This window comes from Odontesthes bonariensis, chromosome 7, assembly GCF_027942865.1.
Source record: "Odontesthes bonariensis isolate fOdoBon6 chromosome 7, fOdoBon6.hap1, whole genome shotgun sequence".
NCBI lineage: Eukaryota > Metazoa > Chordata > Actinopteri > Atheriniformes > Atherinopsidae > Odontesthes > Odontesthes bonariensis.
The window spans coordinates 12815423-12839388 of NC_134512.1; the positions used below are offsets into that span (position 1 = coordinate 12815423).

Below are 23966 nucleotides of genomic sequence, written 5' to 3' on the forward strand. Positions count from 1 at the left end.
AAGTTACACTTATGCCTCAAGGCACTGTGAACATCAAACGTCTGTGTGCCTAATAAAAAACTATGTTCTCTGTTCCAGGTCTCCTTGTTGCTTCTTTAAAGATCATCTGAATTAAAGCTGGACATCCTCAGAAGTAAAACCATCTTTGTCCACTGGCCATCAAACAGACAGCTGATGATGTTGCCCAGAAAGCTTGCCAGTAAATGACCATTACCAAATATCTCCAGGTTGAATCAATATTCTGAAAATACTTCAAACTGTAAGGATTAGATCCTAAAAAATGGCAAAGCAGGCAAGCCAATTTGGATCTTTTTGAAGTATTCAAGGCTTATACAGACTTACAGACTCTTGGGGGATATTGTGTTAAGCCCAGAATTGAGATTCCCCCCACATTTGAGAGGTAGAGCCGTGGAGCGCTCCATTTAAAAAGTCAATCGATGTGACCCACACATGGCAACTAGTGGTTCTGATCTGCAAAACCTTACTAACTAAACTGAAGCCGAAAGAACAATTTTACTGTTTTATGCCTTAGTATTCACAATATGCATTGCACAACCTCATTTCCCCCCAAAAATTGGAAGTGAACACTTTGCAACACAGTGCAACTATCTACAAAATAATTCAAACCAAGTTTAATTGAAGACAGTACGGAGACAACATATAAAATGTCGAAAATGACAAATGTTAAAAATTTGAATTCAATGCCAGCAACTTGTTGCAGAGTTGGGAAAGGGAAATGATCACTTTTTTCTGAATCATATCTTCTTTTTGCTACACTAAGCATTTCGAAACTGATAAAGGACCAAATTTCTGTAGTTTTAAATGCAAAATGTTGACCCATTCTTGATTTTATGAGAGACTCAGCCTGTCTGGGATTCATTTTAACACAATATCCAATCAAATAACTGACCTGATGCTAATTAATCCAGTTGTTGTGAATTTTCACCAGCCAAGCTAGCTGTGTCCAGTCACTGAGAATAAGCTAAGCACACTGGATGTCGCAGTCCTCCATTTACCCTACAGACTGATAGAAAAAAAACTTTGTATCACTTAACTTTGAAACTACTTTAAAAAAAAAATATTAAAGCTCCTATTTTTCATCAGACTGCTGTGTGAATAACCTAGAGGGATTTTTTTCTTCTCAATATAATCTTTTTCTACTTGTTATCCTTTTTCTTTTTGACACCATGCGGAATTCTTCCTTTGTATACCTGACCTCGGAGACCCGAGGGAGCTTCTGCACTGTGTGTGTAAGTGTGCTCACACATAATGTTGAATTCCTAACAACAACCAGTCTGGCATACAGCCCTGTTATTTACCAATGTGTATTCAGGGGCCCCATGCCTTGCCTTAATTAAATCTAATCTAATTCAGATGCTCAACCCGACTGCTGCCCGAACCAGGCACCAGCCAATAAAACAAGCCCCCCCCTTCAACCCCTCCCTTGTGATTTAAAATTGCCAGTCCTTCACGCTACCAATTAATTATGGACCGGACTGTCAGCAGAGAAAGACGAAAACAAAGAAGAATTATTTCCATACTTAACTACTAGAAAAAAAAGAAACCCACATGAAAGGATCCCACTAATGCTAACTTATGCTGCCTATCATGGTTCAGTGCAGTCCTCTGGGAGCAGAGAGAAACACATACAAAAGAACTCGTAATGCTGTAACTTGAACAATGGGAGCGTCCTCGGAACATTCATGATAGAGCCCTGAAAGGCTGTTGCAAATCATGCCGGAGATGAAAAGACAGGGAGCAAAAAAGGAAGAGACTGAAGCAGCCTCCCTTTCAGCCTGAGGAGAGTGGTCCTGTACATTTCTGCTCCCCTGCAGAGAGTAGGATTGAGTTCTGGATTCAGAATTCTGTTTTGTTACTTTCATTTGTAGTAACTGTGCAAAAGATGGAAGGAGCATAACATGCAAAGATAGACTTGATGCTCTGACAATATCAAAAGTAATTCTGATTACAAGGAAATAGTCCTAATATAGAAGTCACCCCCCCCCCCACATATAGTTTGATTATATCATTTTTTGTTAGCTTTTGCTTTTTGTCTTGTCTCCATCTCTTTCAGTTGTGAGTTTGTAAGTGTCATTGCTGTTTCATGCCCTCTTTCCACCTGCCAAGTCTTCAGCATTCATAGTCAGCCCTTGTTCAGACTTTAAACAACTTTTTTTTGTACTTTGCGTCCAGCCTAGTCTTCTTCCTGTGTTTTTGGTTTGTTTACTTGGTCTTTTGTTGAATCATCTTTGGTAAAGCTCATGTTTTTTGCCTTAAGCGTTCCGAGCTGGAGCCCTCTCTGGTTTTGAACTAAAAACTATCATTGCAACAACATTGCAGCTTACAGGAACATTTACACTTTAAGCCCATTTGTTAGATCACTCGTTTGTGTTGTTAGCGACCTGAAAATTCAATTTGTGTAGAGTTTTTTTTGCATATCAAAGTCTTGGATGGATGAGCTGATCTACAATGCGGTGTTTAAGGCAGGTGAAAAAAAAAAAAAAAGGGAGCAGAAATATACTCTTCTTCGCTCTTTGGTGCAATCGTTATCATTTTTGGCACCTTAGACGTTCAGACTTTCACACTTTCACAACTTAGTCCTAAATTAATGTCGCTGTTGCACCTACATGCTCTGTCCTGGGTAAAAGTGTGAAAACCTGGTAAAGGGACGCTATCATTAAAATTTCGATTAGTTTTATTTTGCTCACTAGAACTTTAACAGATTTATTCTACAGAAAAACCATCATATTATAAATATCTGTCTTTACTACTATTGCTTCAAATGTTTGCACAGATTCATTTGATGGAAATGATCTGAGTTGAACGTCAAAGTTCACAGCAAGTTGCTCTGTCTTGTCACACGTCACATGAAAGGCTCATTTGCATCCGTGCTGTCGAAAAAAAAACAGTGAAGCCGCTTGGACGCGGATGGCCAAGTTCAAGAAATTTCCCATTTAGCTTCATATAAGCTCCGTGTGGGATTCTAAATACTGCAGCTCTAAAAGCCATTTGCATGGCTTGCCTTCAATCAGGGTGATATTAACCACCTCCAACCAGGAATAAATACAACCAACAAGGTACTTCTGCATTTGCTAGATGATAAATACTAAGTGAGCAAGCAAAGAAGTCTACCCCGTTAATGTTTGAAGTATTTTGCTAGAGGTATAAAATACATAATAGATGATTGGAAATAACTTCATGTAAACAGGGTAATTATTTATCCAAAAGTAAGAGATAAAATGGTGAAATGTAGTTTAAATATTCAGATTCCCCATCTCCAAGTGCATGTTTAAATGGGGCTGCACAGATGCACTTACATCCACATTAATAACCTCCATGCAGTGGTTCTGGCCCCTCTTACACTGCAGCTATACTATAGTGATAAACTCATAAACCTTCCATATGTGGAGGCTTGGGGAGAGGGGTAAGGTACAGCCTTTCAGACAGACCACTTTAATTACATCAGAGTGCCTTCTCCCCACATTTCTCTCCATCTCATACTCTCCCCTGTGCTCCCCTCACACTCCACCTCTCCCAGTGCATTCAGTTCTCCCTCTTGTTACTCTGTCTCCTATCTCTCTCTAGCATTAGCTTTGTGATTTCTATAGCTTCCCATCTTTCCTATCCACCTGCTATTACACTGCGGTCTCCTCATGTAATTACTGTCATGGAGATGACATGGACCTTGCCTTTATGATACACAACAAATCCACTCGACTTGGATTAAACTCTCACGTGAATGCTTGGCAACAGCACAAAATAATCAGACAAAAAAATACCCCTATCAAATCTGTCTTCCAGGCTGTCTATTTCTCCCTCTGCAATAGTTGAGCACTTTCTGTTGTGCCTGTTTTACCTTTGTACAAGACTTATACAAGAATTATAGGAGCACGCAGTGGTCACAGAAAAAAAAGAGCTGAAAAAGGATAGAGCGAAAAAAAGGGATGTCCATAAAGAGGAAGAAAATGGAAGCATATGGGCAGTGTCAGTTTCAAATATTATGTGTAGACATTTTCCTGAAACTTAACTAGAGCAGCCTATGATCAGAAAGCTAGGAAGCTTTCACATCAAAATTCTTCAGAATATGCATAAACTAGAATTTAATCAAAGCAGAAACCCACTGAGAAATGCCACAGCACAAGATGAGACAGAATATTGTGGCGTTTATACATGCCCACAACACAGTAACATGTTTGTTGCTACTGAAGCAAAGTGAGGGACACTGTTGGTGCACAATGGCCTATTGAGCATGCAGTGATTAATACAAGCTCCGAGGAACTCTTTTGTCCGTCTTTAATCAAACTGTGCTGCAGATCAACAGCAGACCGGCCGTTGGGTTGCTGAGATACAAGCTCTGTTTTGTCAATGGGGCCAACTCTTTTGTTCTGATTGGCTCCCTGCCATTGCGTATGCTAACTAACCAATGTCCGACTACGCTCATCCAAAGATAAATGAGCAAAATAAAATGAAAAGAGAGCGGGCTAGTAAAAGACTCCACATATCTTAATTGCCACACTTAAAGCACCTTTGAATGAAGGCAATGGAGACACCTACCCTCATTTCATTTCAGGGGGAAGAGATAGGGGCTGAACAGATGTGCTGTACTTTCTCTTTGCACTGACGACTCATTTCACTTTCACAAAGTCTCTGCTCTGAGCACCGAGTAGTATGAGGGTGGAGGGTGGGGAAGTAATCTTCCTTTGGTTTCAGTATTTCAGAGTTTACTACAAAAAGTCAAGTGTAGCTTCATTCAGTTGCTAATATGCCTTCCTCATCTGATACAGGTGTGGGACTGATGGCTTATTTGAAAGCTGCATTGCCACAGTAACACCCATGATGATAGAGAACAAGGTGCAAAACAAGGGACAAGCTTGGCCATTGATTACATTGGGATATGTTTTGGTGTGATTTAAGCAACAGGATAGGAGAAGTGAACCACTAGGGGGCAGGCAGATCACATTTTTACTAGGCTACATACAAACAGTGCAGTGAGGGAGTGGAATGGGTGGAGGAGTGTGAGAAGGGCGGCATCCCATCTGGCTTCAAACACCCACTAACAAATGCACACACATGGCATAAATCCTGAAGAGTCCCTTCATACACGCCCTTTCGGGAAAAAATGCATCCATGAGCATACCTATATAGTTTATCAGAAATAAGAGTTCAAACACATTAACACACACCCGCACATTCAGACTCTCATACCCTTATACATCCCGATACAGTCCCTACAATGCTTTCATCCTGATCCAGAGTGAGCTCTTTAAACCCGTACCACATGGTGCAGAAATCTGATTAAAAATGTGCAGGGAAACCATTAACAGCGACTTGTGGGTTGTTTGGTGCACTCATGCCTTTACACTTTCCAGGCTCCACTTTCCAGTACAGTGGCATCTAGAGGGTGAAAAACAAACTCATAAAGTGACTGTGGTGCATATGGTCTCAATAAACAAAGCTAAAAAAGGGTTATAAAACTGAAACTGTCCTGCCTTTTACTGAATCTCTGACCCACTTTATACTTACAATTAAACTTAACTCTGCATCTGGAATATAACACAATCACTCGGTTGAATCTACGGCAAGCAGTTATCCTTCTTACTATCCGTCTGTTTGGTAATGTCTTTAATGCACAACAATGGAAAACGGATGAGCAGGTGGGAAGATGAGATGTTTAATTGTGTTAACAACAACGTGCAGGGGCAGATACTGTGCATTTCCCTCCTCTACAAAAAGCATTTTATTCATTTTAATTTTTTTGCAATGGCAATGATTGAGCTACATGATGCTGACAGTGTGATACTGTAACACATTTCATTAAGATACAAGCCTCACAGATATATAGATATAGTTCCTCCATGCCTCACCTCCTGACCAATCTCACAAGTGTTCAGCATTACATTCAAAATGTATGGTGTTTACCCGGCCCACTCAGGCCGTTCTGATAAATGGCTTTTGATACAGGCACTAAAGTATATTTTATCTCTAAGACAATAGAATGCATTTGTTGTGTGACTGTTGACCAAAGTTTGTCCTCAGTGAGCGGGTTCTACAAACCATTTGCAGCAAAGTAAATACTTAATCACTCTGACCTACTTGAACAGCCAAAGCTTTTTGAAAAACCGACTTCATGCAATTATTCAACCGAAAAATGGAAAGCTTAATTTCTTTGCTGTAAACACACATTAACTCTCGGATTAGGACACAATCGTCTGGTTGTATGACAGCACAGGACAGCTTGAATATATGGCGCTTAAAAAAAGAAAAAAGAAAAAAAGTCTTGCTCTATTAAGATCTTAGGGGCACGCATGCTGTACTTCAAGTGTCTGATCATCCTTACAGCCTTCTGTCGAGCATTTGTGTTTTCATAAACCTTTGCTGCTGACAAACCTCTCCTTTGTTGGAACGTTAAACGCTGATTGAAAGCCTATCTGCCAAACCACACTACAAAACAAAGCATACAGCACTTTTCCAGATCCCTTTGGCAGCTAATATTCATTCTCCACGTTGTCATCCTGGTCTTTCGCTGTGGCCTGTCATGTACTCTATGTCTGTTATGTCTATCGTATTAGCTTGCATGGAATACGAAGGAATTAATGTGCAGGCTGAGTATCTGTAAGACCTTGTTCGTGCCTGAATGGATTCTTGAAAGAAAAGATTGAAAAATGCCCCATACTCATATTCTACATGTTTGCATGTGTTTTTTGTGTTCCCATCTCCACCCTCCTCTGTCTTGTATATTCCTACGTATATGCGTCTGTGTGTGTAAGTGGCGCTTAAGGGAAAGGAAGGTTTTCATGCTTCATCGAGCCTCTATTTGCCTGTTCTGTAATAACTTGTTCGCTCCATTGCCTGCTACTATCAGACCCCCACCAAAATGCTCAGTCACAGCTCACTATATGCGGCAAGAGAAGTGGAGGGGAGGTGAGTTAGAGTTAATGGATGACTTTAAGACCAGGAGAACATCCACGGAAGAGGAGAAAGAAAAAGAGGAGGATAAAAGGCTCTTTCCAGTGCCAAAAAAAGTTGTTTTTCTGGTTATCAAGCATAAATGAGCAAGACTAAACGTTGGCATCCAAAACACAAAAAGTAGACATCAGCAGAGACTGGGGAGAAACTTTAAGAACAGCAGATGTGTGGAAAGCTATTCAGAGCAAAACAGGATACAAAAGCAGGAGCATGTGCCAAATACTACGTTGTCCACTGGGTTAAGCACATTTTCCACCTATTCTGATCTCTTGAAAAATGAGTTACCAACTGAATCTATACCACCTCCAAGCTGACCTCCGACTATGAGAATCCACAGCAGGCGTGAGAAGAATCCTGCTGAGAGTGAATGCAAGTAAAACCGCAAGGCCCAATGACATCCATGAAAAAATACACCAGTCAGTTAGCTGATGTTAAAACTGACAATTCCAACATATCACAGGCACAAGAGTGGCCCTACATGCTAAAAGGCAGCCACTGCCATCCTTGTACCTAAAACGTTTGCAGTGTCCGTCTAAATGACTACAATCTTGTGGCAAGATCCCGGCCGGCTTGGACCCGAAACAGAGAACAATGTTTCCATATGTTGAGCTATGGTTACAGCTCGACTGGGCCAGTTAACTGAACCACTGACCTTGTCCCAGTACACATGCATGAGAGAAGAATCAAGTTTTGTCCGTTGCTGAGATGCTGTGAACCGTGTGAGAAAACAAGACTCCTAATCGTACACGTAGGTATAGCTTAATTCTCTGCACAACATCTTTATGAGACTTGAGTGGTGACTGTCTCAAATGACACCGTGGTTATAAAATCAGGATTTTATTTCAGCAGAATAACAGCCCAGAAATGCTTTGACCGGCTGACAGTTCACAAGTAATCCTGATGGGATACTTTTCAATTTCTGATGCTTGTGGCTGTCTAAGGAAAAAAAAAAAGTAACAGAAAGATGTGCAAATGAGAGCAGCTTTATTGGGAATTTGGCTGTATTAATAATATAAAACGCCTAGGAACATTTAAGTCTAGTTGAGCGTATGCATAAAGAATTACTCGACTCAATTGCAAAATCTTGGTGCATTTGTCCAATTTTGACAACCTTCGCTTTGGGTTAACTTTTTTTCCTTGTTACTGTTTTCTTTTAATTTCAGCTCAGTATTCAATTTGATTATCCCCATATGACAGATCCCATGGCCTAACTACCACAATCTTCTTTTCTTTCTTACATTCTGGACTCTCTTACAACCAGATTTTTGACAGCTTAGGCTGGACGCTATCACTCTTTAAATATGGTAAGAAAAAAATCTGTTCTCATGAATGTTATCAATATTAGCAGTATTCATAATGTAAATCCCTTTTTTTTTGCAATGAACAAAATAAAAACAGTCAGTGGTTTAAATAAATATGTAATTAATGTTGGATTTAATGTTTATCATGCTGAAGGAAAATGTAGAGCAGTAAGAAATAAAGAAAGAAAGAGCAGCCACTGTAGCAGAGTGCAGAAAGACTCTGAGGTGTGATTATAATTCTAACACTTGCTGGTGAAAAGGCTGTGAATTAAAATTTTGTATGTGTCGTGCCAACAAGGTGTCACTCATTGTTCTTTTAGTAAAATGTTGCATGCTTCAACTGAGGCACATATAAGGGCATTTCATGCCTCTATCTCTTTTATTCTGAACCTTTGAGTGGAGGAGTGTGCTTGTGAAGGGGAGGCTATTTTTTCCTGCCGTAAAAGCAAGAATAGGGAGGGTGAGAGGTTGCTCAGGGTTGCTGGGGTGCTTTGACGACAAGCCCCTTCCGACAAACCTGACTGGTAAAATCTCCATGGCGACAGCTCTTAGTTACAAAAAGGTGAGTTGAGAATGAGCGGAGAGGTGGTTTGAAAGCCCGGCCGACACTGGACGAAAACAGAGCTGACAAAGAACGGATTTGCATAAAGCCTCGGTGTGATTGAGAGTACAGATGCAGATGTAGAGAGTACCATTCCAGCCTTGTGCATGCATAGAGATTCATCCTGGGGGCATGAGGCTATTATAAATTGTAGCCTGCAAGCTTGACTGACAGAGCAGCCAGCAGGGAGGACATATAGGAGTCACAGAGCAGACACCGACTCATGTGACAGCCTCAGTGACTAGATGCTGATATGGGACAACTGACTATTAGGGGATAAATGCTGACAAGTTCTGGATGCCATTTCTGAGAAGGAGAAAGTGAAGTGAAAGGGTGGATTCTGGTTTTGTCTGTTGAAATATAATCATCTGTGAAAAATGATCTGTCAAGTTTCTGTTGTAAGAAAAAAAAATGAAAAGAAAATATAACAATTGCGTTAAATGTGTGCATAGATACATCTTTGCACTGTGATGAACAATCAAAACCACTGCAAGATTAAAGATAAAATGCAGTTAAGATAACCTTTCACGCTCGGCTCCAGTGTAAGGGGAGTTTATGAGACGGCGGATACTAATCAGCGTCAACTAAAAGGGTAAATAATGCTTAGAGCAATCTAACTGAAAAATAGGATGAAAGGCGGTATTTTATCACATGATAAAAAAAAAAGTATTTTTGAAGCACACAGCAAAGGAGACAGTATTTAAAACCCAGTTAGCCCAATTACTGAGTGTGGAAGCAGGGTGTTTGTTCTGTCACTGGACTAATTCTCTAATATCCACATCTTCTGTCACACACGTTGTGATTATTCATCTACATGATGTTTTCACTCCATTCTTGTGCCTCTCAGTCATTCATTTTGAGCTTTTCACCATTAATGCCATTGAAGTGTAAGTGCCAGCTTCACTGATCTGATCAACTTCTCAAAGCATTCAGAGGTCTCTTTTGCATCACAAGCATTGGTTGAAGTGATTTTCATCTTGAGCAATATTTTATTGCTATCATTTGATTTGGTTTAACAATTTACCTGTGTTTTGACCGTTTTGAAATTCCTTCTTACGAGAGGCACAAATGGAATGGAAACTTTATTTTGGGGTAAATTAGACAGTATGTTGTGATGGTAGACAGATAACAAGAGGAAATGGAGACAGTGAGCTCCACAGGGACTGAACCACGATTACCCACCTTAACCTTTGGGCTATTATTTCTAAAATATACATTGCTGGAATGCCAACTCTGGAAACAGCATATTGATGTATTTCTTTCATTAAAACATGCACAAAAGGATTTCAGCAGAAAACCTTGAACACTCTAATAGGGAAGGTACTTGTTTTGCTCCAAAATCAATCTAGTAATGTGCCATTCTGTCAGAGAAGCCTATAAATGGCTGAAAGATGGAAGTACTTAAATAAAAACTTTCTGCAAAGTTGCTGTAGTTGTCACAGATGCCAATAATCTTGTGAAATAGCCTTCAGTTAGACAGCCAGCACTTTTTTCAGTTCTCCAAAGGGAGCTGTCCCCACATCCACACACCGTGGTGATCAAACTAGTGAATGGTTATAGCTCCTTGTTTTAAGTGGAGTGAGCTTCCAGTGTAACTGTCACTTTCATTGACCACATAAGTGGCAGTTAAGCCATCAGTCTTTTCCAGGCTGCCACTCTGCAGATTTACCTGATTCGTCTGTCTCAAAGAGCCCTGGTGGTTGACTTGACCAGAGTTGATTTGTGATGGTTTAATAGCTGCTGTTTTCAGGGTTTTTAGACCTGTGCCAAAAGGACGACACACAGTCTTTTTTTATTTATTTTTTTTGCCCTTATCTACATCGTGTTGAATTCTGTGGTAGGTTAAAACAATAAAATATAATATACTGTATTTTTTCTGCTCGACTAGTAAGTTACAAGCCTTGAATGAATAAACACATTTCTGCATGTGTCGACAGCAGGGATGTTCCTTTTGCAAATAAAACGCATAATCTGTTAGAAAATAATAGCACACAGGGTGCCTTAAAACAAACTTAACTAAAAGTGTGTGTACTCAAGCAACACAAGATTTCTCCATCAGTAACCAAAACGACTGAAAACTACAGTTTCGGTGTATGATAAGATTCTGTGAATGAAGCTTCAGGTGAAGGCGTGCTATTTCACTCTCGTAGTAAAACAGGATTACCCAAGATGTGTAGAAACCTAATCTTTATTACAATCAAAACTGTGATAAAACGTAATTCTACTGTAGATTTACATCAGTTTTACATTCTATGTTACAGTGGTTGTAAATGACAGTTAAATATTCATCCTCCGCATGTAAATTCACAGTTAATATAGTTGTGAAACAGTCATGGCACACGAACACAAACAGATACATTAGAAGTATTACTTGATTTGGTTGTTGTAATAGTGGGTGTCTCCAGGAAATAATAAAGGTTATGGATGTTTGGTAAAATATTAGATGTCATGTCATACAGAGTTGTTCTTTGTCTGTTCTATTATGTTAACTGTTCCATTGCCCGGGTTGTGTTAAACTCATCCTCGTGGGGTGTTCAGTGGCGTAGTGGGTTAAGCAGCTGCCCCATGTACAGAGGCTACAGTCCACGCTGTAGCTGATCCCGGTTCGAATCCCGCACCGAGCGGCCCTTTGCTGCCTGTCTCTCTCCAACTGTCTGTCCATTAAAGGCATAAAAAAAGCCCCCAAAGAAATATTTTAAAAAAATACCTCATCCTCGTGTTAGATTAGTGGTTTAGTGCAGTGGTTTGCAGATTCTGGTGTTGGCACAAAAGAATGTAAATGTTACTCTACTCCTGAGGAGCTGCTGGTTAGAGAAGCAGAAATTAATCCATTGAGGAAACCCAATTCAGGGGAACTGTACTTTTTACAATGTTGGCTTCATTCTATAAAATGATCATGAGTAACGTTTGAACACGATTTTTATGTGTAGTTAACAAAATTATAGAAATTAAAGAATGTAATTGGTTAGATCACTTGTAACTACACATAGGGATTTATAGAAATTGAATTCTAAAGTAGCAGATTTTATTTCCTTATGTAACATACTGTTGGACATGAAATTACGTAAACTCAACTATTATTCTGTAAAATAAAAAGATCACTTACAAAGGTAAGCTATTTTCACCCTGGGAATCATTCAAGCATGGAATTCAAGGCCAAAAATAAGTATGGGCAGACTGCTCAATGTTGTTAAAAGTACAGTGAAAAGCTGGTCACCTTCCACCCACGGGAAAGGCCCAATTTATCCTGGCAGGCCATGCTACAATAAGTCTGAGCTCAGAGAGAGAACAGGAGCACAGAGGAGTTGAAGCAGGATCTGGCTTTAGATCAAGTGGGATAAAACTTGCCAAGACACACAGATTCATACTGTATACAGACAAAGAAATGGATATACAGTCTTGCAAACATGGACACAACAACATTGTCTTCTGCATGCACACACTAACAAAACATCAAAGCCCACATACAATGGCTGTCCTCCCTTAGCTTCAGTTCAGCTCTGTTCTTCTCCTGGTTAAGAAGCAGAGAAGGAGCCCTGGTGCTCATTTCCTGATTTAATCCCCTCTTCTTTAACAATAGACCTGGTCAGGCAAGTGGAGGCGCAAGGAGGCCCCGCATGTTTATCAGAGTCAGACAACAGAGCAACAAAGCAAATGGCTGAAGGTCTGTGGCTCCATGCTCATATCTTTCTGTTCAGCCAGAGTGGAATCAATGGCCTCTGTCTAAGTGATAAGAAGTCGAGCATGATGGTCAGTTGTGCGGCGTGTGCACATTCAATCCAAGTGTGACAGTAAGGCTTGAGGAAGCATAGAATGATTGGGGGTCAGTGCCTAAGAGGAGGCTGGTGCTTGGAGGCTGAAGATAAGGCTGGTCCCACAGCATTTGGTGATTAACCTTTTAAGTATGGGAAACCAAGGTTGAGATAAAATTCGTTTGAATAATGAAAGCTGTGCAGATAAAAATGAGGCAATGACAGAGAAGAAAAAAATCCCATAAGACATTGCCTCGTTAGAGGAAATATGTCCCCATCTCTGTGGTTTTTACATACTCCCTCAGTGTTTTACTTCTCTCAGCTACTCCTCTTTTCTCTACCTGCACATGTGATATGTTCAGAGAATATAAACCCAGCAGAGCTCTTAGATCCAAGGACTCAGGTCGGCTGGTCCAGTCCAGAGTCCAGACTAAACATGGAGAAGCAGCATTTAGCTGTTATGCTGCAAACAAGTGGAACAAACTGCCAGTGGAGATTAAACTTTCACCAAATGTAGACATTTTTAAATCCAGGTTAAAAAGATTTCTTTTCTCATATGTCTATGCATGAAATCTGCACGGTATATTTTAACTTATCTAGACTGTTGCTTGTTTTTAAATTCATTTAAATTATTTTATTTGTTTCTCTTTATATTCTTTTATGTATTTTTAATGCTTCTTCCACTCCCTGCTGCAATGCTTTTATTTTATGTAAAGCACTTTGAATTGTTTGTACATGAAATGTGCTATACAAATAAATTTGATTTGATTTTTGATTTTATTTATGTCTTTGCATCATCTCGTACATCAAGTATAAGGCACAGAGGGAAATAGCTGACAAACATCTTCTTGAAGACCAAAAAGACGAACAGCAATAGTTGCTAAGTTGCAAAGATATGCTGGACCAATGTTCTTTGGAACATCATATCTTTCCCGTTCACATCAATGCTTCATTAATAAAAAGAATAATACAAACTTCTCATATCGCTGAGCAGAAAGGTTCAGTGCCTATCACGATTAACACATAAAGTCTATTGTGTGCAATACTATGCATTATATAAAGTAAAACAAAACACTGTGGCATCTTGGCTTAAATAGAGCAGTAGGAATCAATGTGAGTTTAACCCTCATGGTGGAAAAGAAGACCTTTGCTACAGGTCCACAAGCATCTTTTTCACGAGGTTCGCTCTCAAAGTGGAGAATGTGTTTTTAGTAAGACACTAATGTCATCAACGTCCCTACTTACGGTCAAAACTAAGCAAATGGGGGAGAAGTGGTTCAGGTAAAATTTGTCTATCACAAATTGTATCTGTATGATTTGCCAGACAGAAATAATCACAACAAAAAGAAAAAGGTGCTTTCAGAGGAACAGATCACCTGGACGCTTAATGTAGCTGGTGAGTGTTCTGCATTTTAAAACTGTATGAGTTACAAGCTTCTTGTGAGCTATGAAGTCGACACTGACCCGAGTGGGTGTCTTTTTTGGTTTTATTTTGAGGCATCAGGATGAAACACTCACTAACCCTTTGCCAGAGCCCACCATTGTGATACCATGTAAGTGGCTCCTATGTATCAAACATCTGAGGAAAAGCCCCTCCGTGCCTCAAACTGAGGAACCATCATTATTTTTGCTCCCTTCATGAGAAGTCAGACTATTTCTTTTCCCCAATGCCGCTCTCTCTGTCTGGGGTTTTGGAGAGCAGCACACAGAAAACCATTGAATGGTGGAGACTAACAGTAGAATAGTAATGTATGATACTTGTTTGTTAACTTTGAATAGATTAATTGAGACGTGTGAAGATATTTCATGTTAGCAGCAACACCGACAAGATGATTCTGTGTTTCTCAGTACAGGATTCAGTGGTCCAAGAACATCTTTCAGATTTTCTAAAATTAAACGCCATCTTATCTATCTTTTGCACTCACGGTTTACTTACTATTTCCGATTTTTTGTTCTGGGGTTCTGCAAGGCCTTTTTGTTTGGAGTGAACATTTTTGTAAACTAATTCAGGTAGATATGGTTTTTATTAAGACCATTAAGAGGTTACTTATTGCTTTGTTGACTGTAAGACTGTTAATTGTGGCCTAAACATAACTGGTCCAAAGCATTGTTCCCTGTGATATCAGCCTTTCTTTTAATATACAGGTTCAGTCCTTTTAACTTAAAGGTTCAGTCTGGTCTGCATTAGACTGTTAGTCGTGGGTTCTGTATTCAAGGCCACAACACCATCACTCCCATGACTTGGTTATGTATTGAATAGTAATGGACATAAGGGTGCCTGCGCCTCTGTTAGTCGGAATCAGGTTTGTAGGCATAGAGTGGTTTATCTAGGATGTGATGTGTTATGAGTTTTCAAGTTTGAGAGTAGATTTTTGAGATCTCTGAATACATGAAAAAGAAAAAAACAACAACAAAAAAAACTGTGGTTGCCTGTATCTGGGGATGAACTGTTCAAGCATTTGCTGGAATTCTCAATTCCCCACTGCGTCGATGGGAACCTGATTTATGCATTCATGAATTCATCTATCCACAGTTCCATGACTTCATGTGAAGTTTTGTCCTATTTTTTGTGCTTCTAAAAAGCTTTAGATACAAATGGTTGTGTGCGTTTTTCTGCTTTGTGCTCTCACTCTCTCCTGCTCAATATGCCCCTCATGCTAATGTAGCGAAAAGACAATTGGGAGATTTTAGTTTTCAGGTACAGCTCAAAGGCAGCATGCACACTGTGCACATGTTGACAGGCAGAACAGAAACAGCATTCTACAACATTATTAGCTGTGCACAGCTTACAAGCTTTTGCTGTATTGGACTAAATAAGCAACATGTGAACATTATGTGTGGAGCACTGCAACAACAGATGCAGCTGTGTCAATTCAGATCAAGCAGACAACTGGAACTCTAACCTTCAGCTCTGAGTGCAGACCTGGATGCAAGTCTCTCAGGTACTTAGACTTGAGGCGCTTCATCATTTTGCTCCACATTCTCTTCAACACAGTTCGCAAACTTTTCAGGGCTCCAGACTGGAGATTATTCAATCATTTTTTGAGACAGGGCGACTTGATTTTCAAAGTAAGTACACTGGTGCAACTTGGAAATATGCCCCAATTTGTTTTGTCGCTTTTTATTCCTTTCTGAATCATCATCATCATACATCCACAAAAACAGCCAAAGGGAGACAGAAGCAAAGGGAGAAGTACAGCAAAGAAAGTAACGTCATATTTTTCATGTATTGGCCCAATTTTTGTGATAAAACTAGGTTACAGGCTCAATCACAAACTTTAAAAACATGAGGAACTCTTGAAGTGCAACAGTATTAAACTAGCCAAAGACAGATGATGAATCACCTCACATCCGCCGCCAGCGTTTTTAAAGACGGAATCTACGAAACCGTCTGAGGAGGGCAACAAAATGATAAATGAAATAAAAAAAAAAAAAAACTTCTTCCACAGTGTGAGGGGAGATCTGTCATTCACTAACTTCACGGGTCACTTTTAGATGCCGCTGTTCACTAAAGCCCCTTTCACACTGCTGAATAACCCGCGTTTAATCCGCGAATTTAGCGTGTCCGCTGTTGCGTTCACACTGCCGACCCGGGCTGCCGCGTCAACTCGACTCGCCTTTCGACCCGCGTCGGACCCTAGTCTTTTTGCCGAGCCGAGTTTGGTGTGAACGCAATCGACGCGGGTCGGACGTGGGCGTGGCGTGACGTGAGGAGTTTAAAAGACAGAATGGACAGCTGATTCAGAACAACAGCGACAGGTGAGGACAAGTTTCACTCTGTTTTAGCCTACATCAAGTTCGAGACATTTTTTAATATGGCCAACTGGGGAGACAAGGAGGTCCGCGAGCTCCTCAGCCTCCGAGCAGGGGACGTTATTTACCGCCACATTTCGGGGACTATAGTGCTCTTGTATTCTCCGCATATGTTCTTCGGCGGCATCCCACGTTGTAACCATCCACACCCCGTAAAATAACATCTCCATGAACTGCATATACAATTGCAAAAACGAGTCCTCAAGGTGTATTTAACCCTACCTCCGACGCATGGCTTGTGCCTACGTCATTGTACACACCCAGCATTTTATGTGTTTCTTGTGACGCTCTGCCACTAGGCAACGCCCCCTGAACTCGGCTTCAGGCGACACGGGTCACCAACACGCCAAGCGTTCACATTGCTCGACGCGGGTCAAAGCTGCAATTTGGACCCGCTAAGGTAGCGGGTCGTAGTGTGAAAGGGGCTTATAAGATGCATTTAAGAATCCAACATAGTGTCAGCATGCATCTCCCAAGCATGCATGCAGTTCATTGCTAGCCACACTGATTCCTCAACCTATAACTAAAAGCCAACATGCAAGGCAGTATATGTGAATCTTTCAGATGGAACATGTTTTGGGAATGAAAAGATAATTCACAAAAAAATACTGCTTTTTTACTTTAATAGTAAGGGATAATAGAGAAGGATTAAAAAATTTGGTGTCTTTTTAATATTCAACTTTATGATTTTTCTCTTTCTGCTTCACTCTGAAAGGCATATAATCTAAAATAAGTTTGGTGTTTCTTTATATTCATATATATTCAGTTTAGATGAAAAATAAATCTAAGTATGTCCTGAGTTGAAGTTGACTTCAGAGGTGCTAATAAACATCCCCCAACCACCTCAACTCCACCCGACATCAGAGGACTCGGTTGCGGTAGGTTTCCCCACAACGCAGTCTGAGTCGTTTGGTACCTCTAGTGCCACAGTAAAGAATACGGTCACATTTTCAGAAACTTGGGTATCTTTGTCAGCAGATAAGTGAATATCTTGTATGATCAGCTCACCTGCACATGTTTGTTTTTTTTATCAATCAATTTACTGTATTTATTCAGACCCGTTTATTTTTTAAACACCTGTTCACAACAGGTCTCTCAACTGAGTTAGACACCAGGATTAATGGATAACTCCACATCAATAACTCCCAGCTGCAGTATTTGTACAGGAACACAGCTGCATCACTGTAATCAATCATTAATTATATGCTCACATATACTTTTGTTTAATTCTGTAATTAAGACTTTGGAAATGACACCCATTTGCTGAGGTTCCAATCCATCAGCACCAGGCCCAGGCATGCATGCCCTTATTCAATAAAACACAAAGACAATCTCTCATCCACAGAACCACAGCCGAGACAGACCCCACATTCAGTTGTGGCTTGCAGCTTAAATGAGGGTACTTAATGCCCAACCATTAATAATGCAGCTTCCAGATACTCTAGGTGGTTTGTCAATGCAGGAACAACCTGCAAAAATTCAATCAACTGCACAAAAGACAGGACTAAAGCTCTGACCCAGTTGAGTACATAAGTAGAAATACTCATCTACAGAAAATAATTGAAGATACGTCCTTGCAGGCATAAGCCAGTTTGAGTCTTTGGATAACTAATGGCAAAGAAGTTTCTCGAAACCAATTTGTTTAATTTTCTTTTTGCATGCACAGTTTGATTGACTATGTAAAAACTGGCTGCATAGAAACAAGAGAACACACCACCCACTCAAAAACTAGGGCATTACGAGAGCACACAAGTACACCTGAATCAGTTTAACTAGTAAAGGGAATATAATGCGCAACAAACTGCAAGGTTCTCACACCTTTCTCAAAATTAAATTCAAGCATCCCGAAGTGTTGATAAACCCGTTACATGTATAATTAAAGCGAAAATTTCACTTGTGATAAAATCATATTACTTGGCTATAAAACTAAAAAAAAAAGCTTTGTAATGGCAATCTACAGAAGCACAACAAATTAAGGGGAAACTGAACAAAGTTGAATTTTTCAAAAAGTGCAATCTGTCTTGTGTTCTTAGCATCTTTATGCAAACTGTCTAACCTGTATGACAAATCACTTCTATTTCAATATATTCCTCAATGCAAATGTGAGAAAAGAGAGGAAGACTTTCCATCAACTCACTGAGCCTTCTTGAATAGAGAGGCAGGGTACACCCTGGACAGGCCGCCAGTCCATCACAGGGCCACACAGAGACAAACAAGCACACACACGTGCACTCCTAAGGACAATTTTAGAGACACCAATTAACCTAACATGCATGTTTTTGAACAGTAGGAGGAAGCCGGAGTACCCGGAGAGAACCCACGCATACACGGGGAGAACATGCAAACTCCACACAGAAAGAACCCAGCCGGGAGTTGAACCTGGAACCCTCTTGCTGTGAGGTGACGGTGCTAACCGCCACACCACCGTGCAGCCCCCCTTCTTGAACTCAATTAAAACAAAGAAACAAATTAGTCTATTTCCTGCTTAATTATGAGATTGTACCCTAAAACATACAGCAAGGATAACCCTTGGGGCAATCAATGAATGCTCTTTGAAGATTATAACTTTGGATGGTGCAAGTGTCATTTTCTTCTCAAACAAAAAAAACCCCAAAAAGTGCCTGGGATGGCAGAGCCTGCACGGTGGAGGCAGCTGGGGATGTTGCTACTCCACTGCCTCTACTTTACAGGCTGTGTCTAAACTGCCGGTTGTTGATTTTGATCTCGCTGTGCTACCTGAGGCAAAACCATTTGAATTTATTCTGTTTCTATATTTAAAAAGCAAATCATTAAATCAGATAGCGATTCATTATGAAAGCAGTGCAATTACAGTTTCATGCACCTTTAAATCTTGAAAACAACAAATTCAAATTCAAGCATTTTCAAGGATTTCCAGCTCCACTAAGAATCTGCAAACATTTAACCTATCAAGTAGCAGGTTGTTTTTGAACCTGTACACGTTCTACCCCATATCTTATCTTCAGCATGATAATGTAAAGCACAAACACCGACAGTCGGTTAAATTACAGAAGGATCTTATAGAGATTAAAACTGCCTATTGCGAAACATAATAGTGGATTTAGTTTCAATAACAAACTTTAAATGTATGTATTTCTTTTATTTATTTATGCCCCATTTAACTGAAACAACTGATTAACCTGATGATTAGATAAGAAATATAAATTCAGACAGATCAACTTATCTGAACATCTGCAGATAAAAAATGGATTTGCCGGGTGTGGCTAAAGTTTGCAGCACTAGCATCAGCTACCTTCTCTCATTGTGTGTGTGGTTGCGCATTGCTCTGAATGACTGGTTATAGATCTGGTACCGAAATGCAAGAGCAACAGCATTCTATTCTTTCGATGACTAATCAAGTGCGGCCCTGAAATGCATGTGAACATAGCCCTGAAATGCAGACTTAAGGTAAAAACAGCTGCTGCAGAGCTACAGATAATGCAGCAATCAAAACATTATTTCTCTGCTGTCAAACAACTGTAGCATATCACATACATATGTATGTATCTGTACATTTGTGAGCAGTGCCAAGATATATTTGGTAAATCTACAAAGGAAGAAAAACAAGCAGATAAAAATGACTGGTCTGAGTTGATGATATGTCTACACAAACACGGCTAAAAGGTTGTGCAGTAGAACGACAATGCAGTAAAATAAGGCAAAAAATGATGAAACACATGTAACCAACCATCAGTGGGAAACCCTGTTGGTCTGATTAACCCTACTGTGGTCTTATCTTTGCGCATAGTCTACAATGATATCACCTACAGCACAGAATAAACAATTTCTGATTAGAGATGCAAAGAACCACATATTATAGCCAAAAATATTATAGCCTAAAAACTTGCACAATCTTTTACAAATACTGGACAGAAGATAACCTGATGAAAGACAACTCTGTATTTCTGCATGGAGCTCCCCTGAGGTTAATAAAAATATCTAAAAGGTAAATATTTTCCAGCGCATTAAAACTGTGATTCGTAAGGTTTGTTGACTTGTTTAGGAAGTAGGAACACATCTTGATGGCAGTCTTGTAAGAATTTCTCTCCTTTTTTTTTTTTTTTAAATCCATGGAAGAAGCCACTTGTAGGTGGTTTTGCTCAGAATATACTACTGCATGTAACTCCTTCAAAATGCAAACGGCAAGTCTGTACTTCAAACTACCGTCACATGAAGACACAAGTTTCATCTACAATTGACAGTAATATCTACAAGAGTAAGCAACAGTTGAAGCGAACAGCATCTAGACACCCTTGCCCGTGTACACAGCTCTAACATGCAGATATACTTCAACAAATGCAAGAGAAGAGTGCATTAAAGTTCCATAAAGCCAAAGCTGGAGCAAAGCAATGGATACAGAACAAACACAGATGTGTACACAGCTAAAAGTTCAAAGTTAAATATCTTAATAAATTGGGTATCAAAATGCAAATCTTCTTTTATGTGATAAAATGGAGCTGACAGAATATGATCATCTTTGGTTAATGGCTGCTGCAAAACACAGATTACAGTGCTTCACACAAGGATGAAAAATGAAATAAACAGTTCATGCTTTGCTATGTGCTTCGAGATTTGAGCTTATCTAACTTGGAAAAGCTTATGATGTAGCCTTGAGATAAGGAACTCCATTATTTTTTTTTTTTGTTAAGCATCTTGACTTTATTTATTTATTTATTTTTTTAAGTATCTTGACTTTATTTTTTTATTTGAGAAACTTCTTACACAGGGCTGTACAAAACCAAGATGGGTTTGATAAACCAGCATGATAGAGCTCTGTCTAAAGTGACCCCCATTCAAAAGCAGCCATTAGCAGAAAAATAAGCATAAGAAGGCAAATGCAAAATGTTGCAAAGATAGTCACTGCAAATTAAGCAGAAAGCTTGAAGATTACACAGAGAAGTGCATCCTTTGTGCCTGTATGTGAAGTATTCGAAAAATACACTGCTTGGCTACAAAAAAAATGTTGCCACCTGGATTTACCTAAGTAAATAGGCAAGAGCCTCCTATTGGACAATTACTGCATGGGCGATTATCTTTCAGCTGGCAACAAGTTATTTAACCCCAACTGATGCAATGAGTAGCTTCTCATTTCTTAAACAACCATGTCGAAAGACACATGCCGTGGTCGTGGAAAAGATGTTAGTGAGTTTGAGAAGGGTCAAATCATTGGCATGCATCAATCAGAGAAAACATCTAAGGAGATTGCAGAAACTACTAAAATTGGGTTAAGAACTATCCAACACTTTATTAAAAACTGGAAGGACTCGGGGTGGTCCGTGGCGTAGTGGGTTGAGCAGGCACCCCATGTACAAGAGGCTGTAGTCCTCGCTGCAGTTGGCCCCGGTTTGAGTCCTGCATCGGACGGCCCTTTGCTGCATGTTGTTCCCCCTCTCTCTGCCCCCTGCTTCCTGTCTCCCTCCACTGTCCTATCCAATAAAGGCATAAAAAGCCCCCAAAAATACTTCGAAAATGCGAAGGGAACTCAAGGGTTTGGGACTAAACAGCAGTGTAGCCCTAAGAAAACCTCTAATCAGTGAGGCTAATCGGGAAAAAAAGGCTTCAATTTGCTAGGACGCATAAAGATTGGACTCTGGAGCAATGGAAGAAGGTCGTGTGGTCTGATGAGTCCAGATTTACTCTGTTCCAGAGTGATGGGCACATCAAGGTAAGAAGAGAGGCAGATGAAGTGATGCACCCATCATGCCTGGTGCATACCGTACAAGCCTGTGGGGGCAGGGCTATGATCTGGGCTTGCTGCAGTTGGTCAGGTTTAGGTTCAGCAACATTATGTTCCCAAAGAATGAGGTCAGCTGACTACCTGAATATACTGAATGACCAGGTTATTCCATCAGTGGATTTTTTTTCTTCCCTGATGGCACGGGCATGTTCCAAGATGACAATGCCAGGATTCATCAGGCTCAAATTGTGAAAGAGTGGTTCAGGGAGCACGAGACATCATTTTCACACATGGATCGGCCCCCACAGAGTCCAGACCTTAACTCCATTGAGAATCTTTGGGATGTGCTGGAGAAGGCTTTGCGCAGTGGTCCGACTCTCCCATCAGCAATACAAGATCTTGGTGAAAAATGAATGCAACACTGGACGGAAATAAATCTTGTGACACTGCAGAAGCTTAGTGAGATGATAAAACACCGAATGAGTGTCGTAATCAAAGCTAAACGAAATATTAAGAGTGTGTGACCTTTTTTTTTTAGGTTTAGTACAAAAAATGTTTTGTAGGTTTTGGCCAGGCAGTGTAGATGTAAAAGGGGACAAATGTGTATTAATAACCAACACTGACATATAGTACGCTACTTAAAAAGGGACCCATTTTGATGGATATTGATCTCCTCATCTTGTAGTTTTTGTTTTAGAAAACAGTAATTTGTGAGACATGGTGAGTCTGGATTTATAATTTGAGATGTAAATCCCTGTTGCAACCATATACTGTAATTCTACTCATCCAGCAGCCCACATACATTTTGTATCTCCACAGATTTGCACATACAATCGTCCTGCAGGCACAATTGTCCTCCCTTTTCGCAAATTCTCTATCAAATAAAGCTGCTTACGAGAGGCACCAAAGGTGAAACGCATCCTAAAAATCTCTTTCTGTTGTTTCCTACATCCATTGTTCCTTTTGTTCTCCTGTCCCCAGACTCTTAAAAAATACAGCATGGTCTCAACATGCCTCAGGCATGGGGGTGTTTTCATGGCTGCATCAAAACAACATAAAAAGAAAGGATGGATTAATAAGAAACAGACAGAATAAGCCTGTCAGAGGAAGCACAAGCAAAGAACACTGACAAAACAAGCAAATCCGTAATAAGAGAAGTATCAACAGTGGAGCAAAAGGAGCTGAAATCTATAAAAGAAGTGATGAGAAAAAGATGGAGAAAAATTAGGAGAAAAAATGATGAGGAGAAAAAAAGAAGATAATTGAAAAAGATGATACAGACTCACAGTAATTGCCTTAAATTAGATCACCGTTGCATAAAGGAACAAATCTGGCCCTTTAATCAGTCTGTGTTCCAAATATGACCCCTTAAAAATGACTTTTTAAAAGATGAGTTTTCCTCTCCTCCCCTATTCTCCTGTCATCATCCAAATTATTTTCCATTTTATTTGTTGTTTTCATTCTTGCTACTTTTGTCTAACCAGCTTTGTTTCATTCCCACCTCGCCACTCTGGCTCGTCTTCAATCCACTGATCCTGATCATTCACTTTGTTCTCCCCTTTCCCCAGCGCTTCTCTTTGTTCTACTCTTACCTTTGCCTCTTGTAGCTGTCTCTCATTATTATTCCCATTTCTTGTTCCTGCTTTTTTTTTTAACATCCTCTCCTTCTGTTCCTCTTTTTACTCTCATTGGTGTTATTTTTTTCTCTCTCCGAGCATCCACGACCTGTTCCCTATTTACCGTTTTCACCTTGTTTCTTCCTGCTTCTTTGTCCATCCCCTTGATTCCTTGTCTCAACACACAAGGAATCCAGAGGGTTTTATCCTTTTTTCTCAGTG

General features: G+C 40.0%; 1 protein-coding gene across 2 annotated transcripts in view; it reads right to left on the minus strand.

Moving 5' to 3' along the window:
* The window catches only part of ldlrad3 (low density lipoprotein receptor class A domain containing 3), a 92821-nt gene that overhangs the window by 4067 nt on the left and 64788 nt on the right, over positions 1 to 23966 (minus strand). The window lies entirely within an intron of this gene.